The following is a 7,835-nucleotide window of genomic DNA, read 5'->3' on the forward strand; positions in this document are numbered from 1 at the left end:
GAGTTAATTTTTATGATACAAGGTCATAAATTTGGAGGAGAAGTATCAAAAAGTCCTTATCTGCATCTTGAAACATTTTTAGAGATTTGTGATATGGTGAAATGTGAAGGAGTGTCACCAGATGCAGTTCGATTGATGGCATTTTCTTTCAGTATCAAGGATAAAGCAAGGACTTGGTTATATTCTCTCTATCCTCAAAGCATCACAAGTTGGGAACAATTGGAGAAGCAATTTCTGGATCATTTTTTTCCTCTAAGTAGAACAGTGTATATGAGGAATTGCATAACAAATTTTGCTCAGGCATATGGAGAATCATTAGTTGAAGCATGGGATAGATTCAAGAGTCTTCAAAGATAGTGCCCTCATCATGGTTGATTTTGCACATATTCTATGGGGGAATTTCTTTCTCAGACAAGAGTTTATTGGATTCATCAGCTGGAGGTTCTTTTATGGACAAAAGTGTAGATGAAGCTTATTCATTGATTGATCAAGTGACATTGAACCTCCATGAATGATTGAACAAAAGTTGGATGGAATTTCCCTCAGATATTCAAGAAGTACAAGCCATAAATGTAAGAGAGCCTATCAAACTGTAACGCCCACCCTTCTTACCCTAGGGCGGCGCTACGTTCGTACATGCTTCAGTTATACTATGGCAGCGGAAGAACAAATTTTTTTTTTCTTTTTAAACATTCATTTTATAAGCATGATATCACAGATTAAATGTGCATATGTTGATTCTATAACTAATCATATTAATTTGTCCGGATCGTTCTTTGCCGAGCCACCACCACACACATCACTATCTGCTCCTCTAGCTCATCCAGCTTCTTTATCTGCGGTACAAGGAAAGTAAGCTGTGAGCACTCATGGCTCAGTAAGTTCCTTTCCTACTCACTAAAACCGAAAATCATCGTATATTAATATCATGCGTAGTATCATAAGCATACGACATACAAGGGTATCATATTCATATCATGACATTATATCTAATCATCAGATAATTCAAGCACATATGTAGGCAATGCATCATGAATTTGAAAGCTTATACTTATAAGTACTTGAAATTCATATCATCATTAGAGGGGATCCCGGTTTGTACCACATACATAATGCGCGCGCTTCTTAAGTAGGTCCAAGGTAGCAAGTCTTGAACCCTACCATACATACATACTAGGTCCGAGTCTTACTCCATCGACCTAGGGCATTCAGAAGCCCATTTCTGACGAGGCCCGAGTCTTATTCCATCGACCCCGGGGCGTTTACGGAGCCCACCCTTGGTACAAACCATACAAAAATAATTTATCATGCATAACTATCATATCATATCCCTAACAATCTTTCATGCATTTCATTTTTCATTTCTTTTCATTATGTATAGCATTTCCTATGCTATCACATATCATGGCATTTACATAACATAAATTTCATTCTTTTCTCATTATGTATAGCATTTCCTATGCTAACACATATCATGGCATATACATAACATAAATTTCATTCTTTTCTCATTATGTATAGCATTTCCTATGCTATCACATATCATGACATATACATAACATAAATTTCATTCTTTTCTCATTATGTATAGCATTTCCTATGCTATCACATATCATGGCATATACATAGCATAAATTTCATTCTTTCTCATTATGTATAACACTTCCTAGGTTCCTTTCCCTTTTTTTTTTCTTTTATTTTCAATTATCTTCTAAACAAGAAAACAAATACATGATCCTTAACATTTCATAGGGAGAACCTCGTACTAGTTGGGTAAAACAATAATTTCTCTAGCCTCTTAAAAATATTTTTGGCCGAAATTCTAGGGTTAAGTACTCCTTTGATCAAGCATCATATAGGTGTAAAAACATGAAGAAGATCCCTTTTCCATGGCATAGAAAATCTATCATGTAGTGTAGACTTAGTTAAACCTCACTAGATTTCGAAAGCTCTTCTTAACCGAATTTTTTCAAACTTGTTTCTAGGTTTTAAAATCCTCATAAAATCTGAAAAATATATAAAAAGCCTTGTACCACAGGTGAGGGGAAGCTTACCTTCTTCGCTTAAGTTTCCTAGAGTTGAGAACTTGCTTGGACCTTTCTTCCTTGCTTGCTTTGCTCGGCACCAATGGAGGAGAGGAGTGGCTAGGTCTTTTGGTGGAGAGGAGGAGGAAGAAGAGGCTTCTCTTTCCTCTTGTGTTGCTCGGCAACAACAAGAGAGAAAGAGGGAGAGAGAGTGAAGAGGAAGAAGAGGTTCTTCCTCTTGTGTTGCTCGGCAACAAGAAGAAGAAGAGGGAGAGGTGAGTCTCGGCACAAAAAGGGAGGAGAGGAGGAGAATGAGTGGGGGATGAAGTTGAAGTCACCCCTCCATGCCTATTTATACTAAAATGAGGGGAGGAAACTTGACTTGATCCATCCTCCCTATTCATTTCTCCCCTTAAATGACAAGAATATTCTAGAGAAATGCCTTTTGAGTTCTCTCTTTTCTTTCCCTTAATTTCTCTCTTTTCTCTCCTTTAATTAAAATTCCTATCCCTCCTCTTACAATATCCTCTCCTATCCCACTTGGTTAACACATGCATGCATCCACAAGAGAACCAAGGATCAAAACTTGTTTATGTATATTTTTATTTCTTTTTACTTCCTTTTCCTTTTAAGTAGAAAGAATCCTTTCTTATTCTTAACTACTTAATCCTTTCTCTCCTTATCAATAATTCTCCTATCCCCTTTGGTATCCTATACATGTTCCTTACAAGAGATCTAAGGTTCAATCTCTCTTCTAACATTTTATTTTCTTTTGTACATAATAATTCGTATATTACTATATTATGCATTATGCATAAATATTTCATACATATATATATTATCTCATATTTCTTCCTTTTGTCCATATTAATTCCATACATTTTAAATCATGCATAGATGATTTATATTCTCAACTTTATTTTTCTTTCATAAAGTTTTAATCATCTAAATCCATCTTAATATTTAACTTAGAATATTTACACCTTCTTTTCATTCGTACTCTCATTATCCTTACTTTCTTATCTAGGCTTTCTAGGGGTGTTACACAAACAAAATGAAATTCAACCACCTAAAAATGTTGAAATTCACAAGTCACAGAGTGAGGAGTTCAAACATTTGGGGGCAAAGCTTGATAGTATTGTTTCAAAATGGTTTAAAGAAGATCCCCCTCCTACACAGTCAAGATCCAATGAAAAGTGTGATGATCTTGGGTTGAGAAGTGGCAAAAATCATGAAGAACCTATGAAGAATGACATGTTTAGAATTGAGGAGAAGAATAATAGAAGATCACAAGAACTCAGTTCCATTTCTCTAGGAAGTTCCCAAAGGCCACGAGTACCTTTCCCTCAACGATTAATCACACCAACATTAGATAAGCAAGTTGGACCTCCTCCAAAAGCTCAAAGGAAATTTAGGAAAAATGAAGTTCAATCTTTCCCAGGACCTTCACTAAGGGTTCCTTTTCCACAAAGATTAGTGGGGGTCAATGAAAATAAAGACTTCGACAAATCCTGTGACACTAATATGGTTGAGTGCAGATTTTTGAATATATATGAAGATGAAGATTTTTCAGATGAGCATTTTATTGATAATGTAGTGGTAAATAAGTTTTCAGATCTACCTCAAAATTTTATAAGGTGTTATAGTGACATTGAATTTTCAGATGATGAATGTGATGTGGTAGATCAACTTAAAACTGCAAGTGAAGTTATTGATCCTCTTGTTATTGATTCTCCTTTTGAGGACATAGATGTTGGTTTATTTTTTGATGTATGTGTTGATGATGATGATATGGAAGAATGTGTAGGGAGTTGTGTTGTGGAAGCAGCATCCCAAGGATCACCACCTTTGTCAACACAACCCTTAGAGGTTTTAAGAATTAATCATGTTGTGGAACAATGTGTAGGGACTTATGCAGAGCTAGCAGAGTCTCAAGAATCACCATCATTGATATCATCAACACTTGAGCTAGAGCCAGAACCATCATTTGATTCAGAGGAAGTCACATCTACATGTTTAGAAATTTCAGGTATTTCTCAGCAAAGTAAGGTTAGTATTTCTTGTGATCTTTTGGAAAACTTTATGGAGGTACCTATAATTGACTTTGTTGGATGTGATTCAGTTTTTTTTACTTATTCATCTTATCTTGATATGGTTCTAGCTCTATACTATATAACATGCTTGTGGGAGATTTGTTTTTCTTTTGGATGTGCAGATTTCACATGGGCCAATAATTGGAAGCTCAATCTGAACCGTCTTCGACCACCTGAAAAAATTTCCAAGAAGCTGAAGATGGAGAGAGTTATACTTTACTTTGTAGCTCCTTTGATGAAAGCTCTCTTCATAATAAGAGCCCTTGAATTCAAAGTTGTGGAGGAATGTGAGTATTGGATGAAGGAGTATCTTTAAAAACATGAATGTCAACCATTTGGAGCTCATCACTTGGTAACTTCTCTTAAAATCTCCTCCACATTGTTTTTAGATTTCATCGGGACGATGAAAAGTTTAAGTCTGGGGGGGTGTCATGTACTGTTTAGTTTGGTTTTTATTTTCAGTTTTTAGTTTTTGTTAGTTTTTCATGTTGGTTCTTGTTGCTTTATTTTGCTTGTTTTTGAAATAATCATGGCAAAAAAAGAACATCAATCTTCACTTATATGCTTTCTTGGATTCAAGTGAAATGTTAGCACGATTATTGTCTTGATTTATGGTGTTCGAATGGTGCTAGTAGTAAACTTTGTGTAGTTCTTTTTTCTATCTTGGGAAGCATTAATAAGCTGAGAATCTTATGGTGATGAGTTTTAGTTTTGGTTCAACCTTAAGGATTTTATCTTCACTACACTTGTGCTTGATGCTTGAATAGTTGATGTCATTGAAATAGTCATGATTCATCTTGTTTGCTTAGTACTTGCTTTCCATGGTGATTTCTCAACTTTCATTTTGGTTACTGGATGAGGCTCAAATCATTAAAGCTTATTTGGAAAAATCAAAATATCCCAACATGTGTGCTAAAAGTACATTTGTGAATAAGTTTTGCACAATGCAAACACTTATAAAAATAAATAAATAAGGGATATAAAAGCAGTTGTCATGAGTGGAATCTAGCAAGTCACCCCTTTGAGACCGAGTTAGGTTACTGGGGAAATGACCGCCTAGCTTCCCTTGAGATTGAGCACACCTTTGAGACCTTGGGTTAGTTGAGAAATATGAACCAAGTGAATGGTGAGTAAGTGCCTATCACTGGTTACTTGTCTTTCACTGGAAACACTAGGAATTCAAATTTGATGACGACTTGACTAGGACATGGATTGAAACTTGAAGGGTGTTGAGTTACTTTTACACTGTGCACAAGATTCTTTTGCTTGAACCATACTTTACTTGTTTCTATGATCATGCTTGTTAATGAAACTTTTTGATAGAGTTAGGAAAGTGCATTAGGTTTTATGAATGTGTTGTAGAACATATGAATTTAGACTGCGGCATTTTGCTTGAGGACAAGCAAAGGTTTAAGTCTGGGGGTGTGATGTGCGTAGATTATATACTCTTTTATGCATGTTTTTACGCATATTTACATACTTTGAGCATGTTTCATCTATGCATTTTTATACTTCCAGCTTTCCTTTTAGCATATTTACTCTTTTTGTACATTTTTTGTACACAGGAGTCGATTTGGTGAAGAATCTACATCTTTGGGCAAGCCTTGGAGGAAACAAAGGGAGAAGTCACCAGGCCGTGTACCCGTGTGGAGTTTGGCACCAATGTAAGAGGAAGATGACATGGCCGTGTGAAGATTTGAAGCCAACCCGGAGGGAAGCCTTACATGTGGATCTACACGGACGTGTGAAGCAAGCGGTGTGCACACACCCGTAGCATTTCCAGAGTGAGGGTCAGGGTCAGTGTCACGGGCCGTGTGGCGGATTCCCTCCTCTATTTAAACCCTCCTTCATGAATTGAAAGGGATCTCTCCCTTTGGGAGAAGGCAAGATTTGGTGGTTTCCTCCCACTCTTGGGAGGATTTTTGGGTGATTCTAAGGGAGTTCTTGACGATTTCGACTCCGCAGCGAGGATTGGATCCGAAGACGAGGCTTCTCCGTAGATAAGTTTTCTCTTTCCCCCTTTTCTTGGTTTCTTGGATTGGGAATTTAAGAAATGCTTGTAATCTTCATTTCTTCGGATATTCTTCCTCGATTCATGGAGTAGATCTTGTATTCTAGGATTAAGGGAGTATTTGTATGATGGATTGATGTAATCTCTTGTGGATTTGCCATTTTCTTGTTTCAATGACATTGTCTTGCTTGTATCAATTAGATCTTGAGTGAGTAATGATGATTTGTGCTTAATTCTCATTCTTGATTGATTGTTTGGATTTCTTGTGGACTTTGTAAAGATAAACTCTCACTCGATCATCCGAGGGATCCACGTGACAGGTGCAAGCCCGTGTAAGGACGTTTGAGAGATAATCTTGAAGAGGAAATAGGAATATTCAAGAGAGTAGGATGGATTTTGTGATTAGTTCCTTGTATATTGATAGATTAATAAGTTGTGGGCTTCTATGTTGATATCTGAGGAAGGCATAGTAATAGGTGCGCTTCTGTGTAAGGACAACGTAGGTTCACGTCTAATTGATCATGTTTAGATACATTTCTCAGTCCTTAGCCGGTTATCTATTGCAAGAGAGAACCAGCAACTTTCTACAAGAGTTTGGCAATTGAGGGATAAGAATTGGTGAACCATTTACATTCAAGAAATCTTACAAAGAAACCGAAACTCCTAGAATCTCCCTTATCATAACCCAAAACACTAAGCTCTTGTTTGTTGATCTATAATATTAGATTTGTTACCTTCACTTTGCATTTGAAACGATTGGATAGTTGTTTATCTAATTCGCATTGAGACATTTCTAGTGCTTATTCCAGTCCCTGTGGATACGATAATCTTTTATATTACTTACGACATTTCCATACACTTGCGGAGCGTAACAAGTTTTTGGCGCCGTTGCCGGGGACTGCGCTATAACATTAGGAATTATCAATTGAGTTAGACTAAACATAACATTTGTTTTCCTTTACATTTGCATAGTTGTAACTAATTTTTTTTAGAATTCTCTTTCTATAAGCTTTTCTTTTCCTGAATAAGATTCTTGACAATTCTTTTTGTTGCAATTATAATTCTAATTCTAACTTTGCATGCTTGATTTCTAGCACTCTAATCTAACTTTTCTCTATTTTCTCTTTTGATCTAGTTTCATTCTTCTTTTCTTTTGTAATCATATCTTGCAATCTTTAGCATATGAATTTATCTTTTCTTTCTTGTTTTCATTATGCACTTTCTTTCTTGCAATTTAAATTCGCATTTTCTTTCTTGCTTTTCATATTGCATTTTATTTCTTGTCTTTGATTCTTTATTTTATAATTTTTTCTTGAATATCCATGATCACTAACATGTCAAGCAGGCCCATGAGAAATTTTTCTACACCAATTTCTGCAAGATTTTTGTCTCCCATTATGCAACCTCAAATTGAAGCAGAAAGTTTCCAACTAGACCCAGAGTTAATTTTTATGATACAAGGTCACAAATTTGGAGGAGAAGTATCAGAAAGTCCTTATCTTCATCTTGAAACATTTTTAGAGATTTGTGATATGGTGAAATGTGAAGGAGTGTTAGCAAATGCAGTTCGATTGATGGCATTTCCTTTCAGTATCAAGGATAAAGCAAGGACTTGGTTATATTCTCTCTACCCTCAAAGCATCACAAGTTGGGAACAATTGGAGAAGCAATTTCTGGATCATTTTTTTCCTCTAAGTAGAACAGTGT

General features: G+C 36.0%; 1 non-coding gene across 1 annotated transcript; it reads right to left on the bottom strand.

Moving 5' to 3' along the window:
* Positions 1-267: 267 nt before the first annotated feature.
* Positions 268-374, bottom strand: LOC122028314. The gene has a single exon (XR_006124720.1). It is a non-coding gene; the product is annotated as a small nucleolar RNA R71 (small nucleolar RNA).
* Between the last annotated feature and the right edge of the window lie 7,461 nt (positions 375-7,835).

This window comes from Zingiber officinale, chromosome 10A (genome assembly GCF_018446385.1).
Source record: "Zingiber officinale cultivar Zhangliang chromosome 10A, Zo_v1.1, whole genome shotgun sequence".
NCBI lineage: Eukaryota > Viridiplantae > Streptophyta > Magnoliopsida > Zingiberales > Zingiberaceae > Zingiber > Zingiber officinale.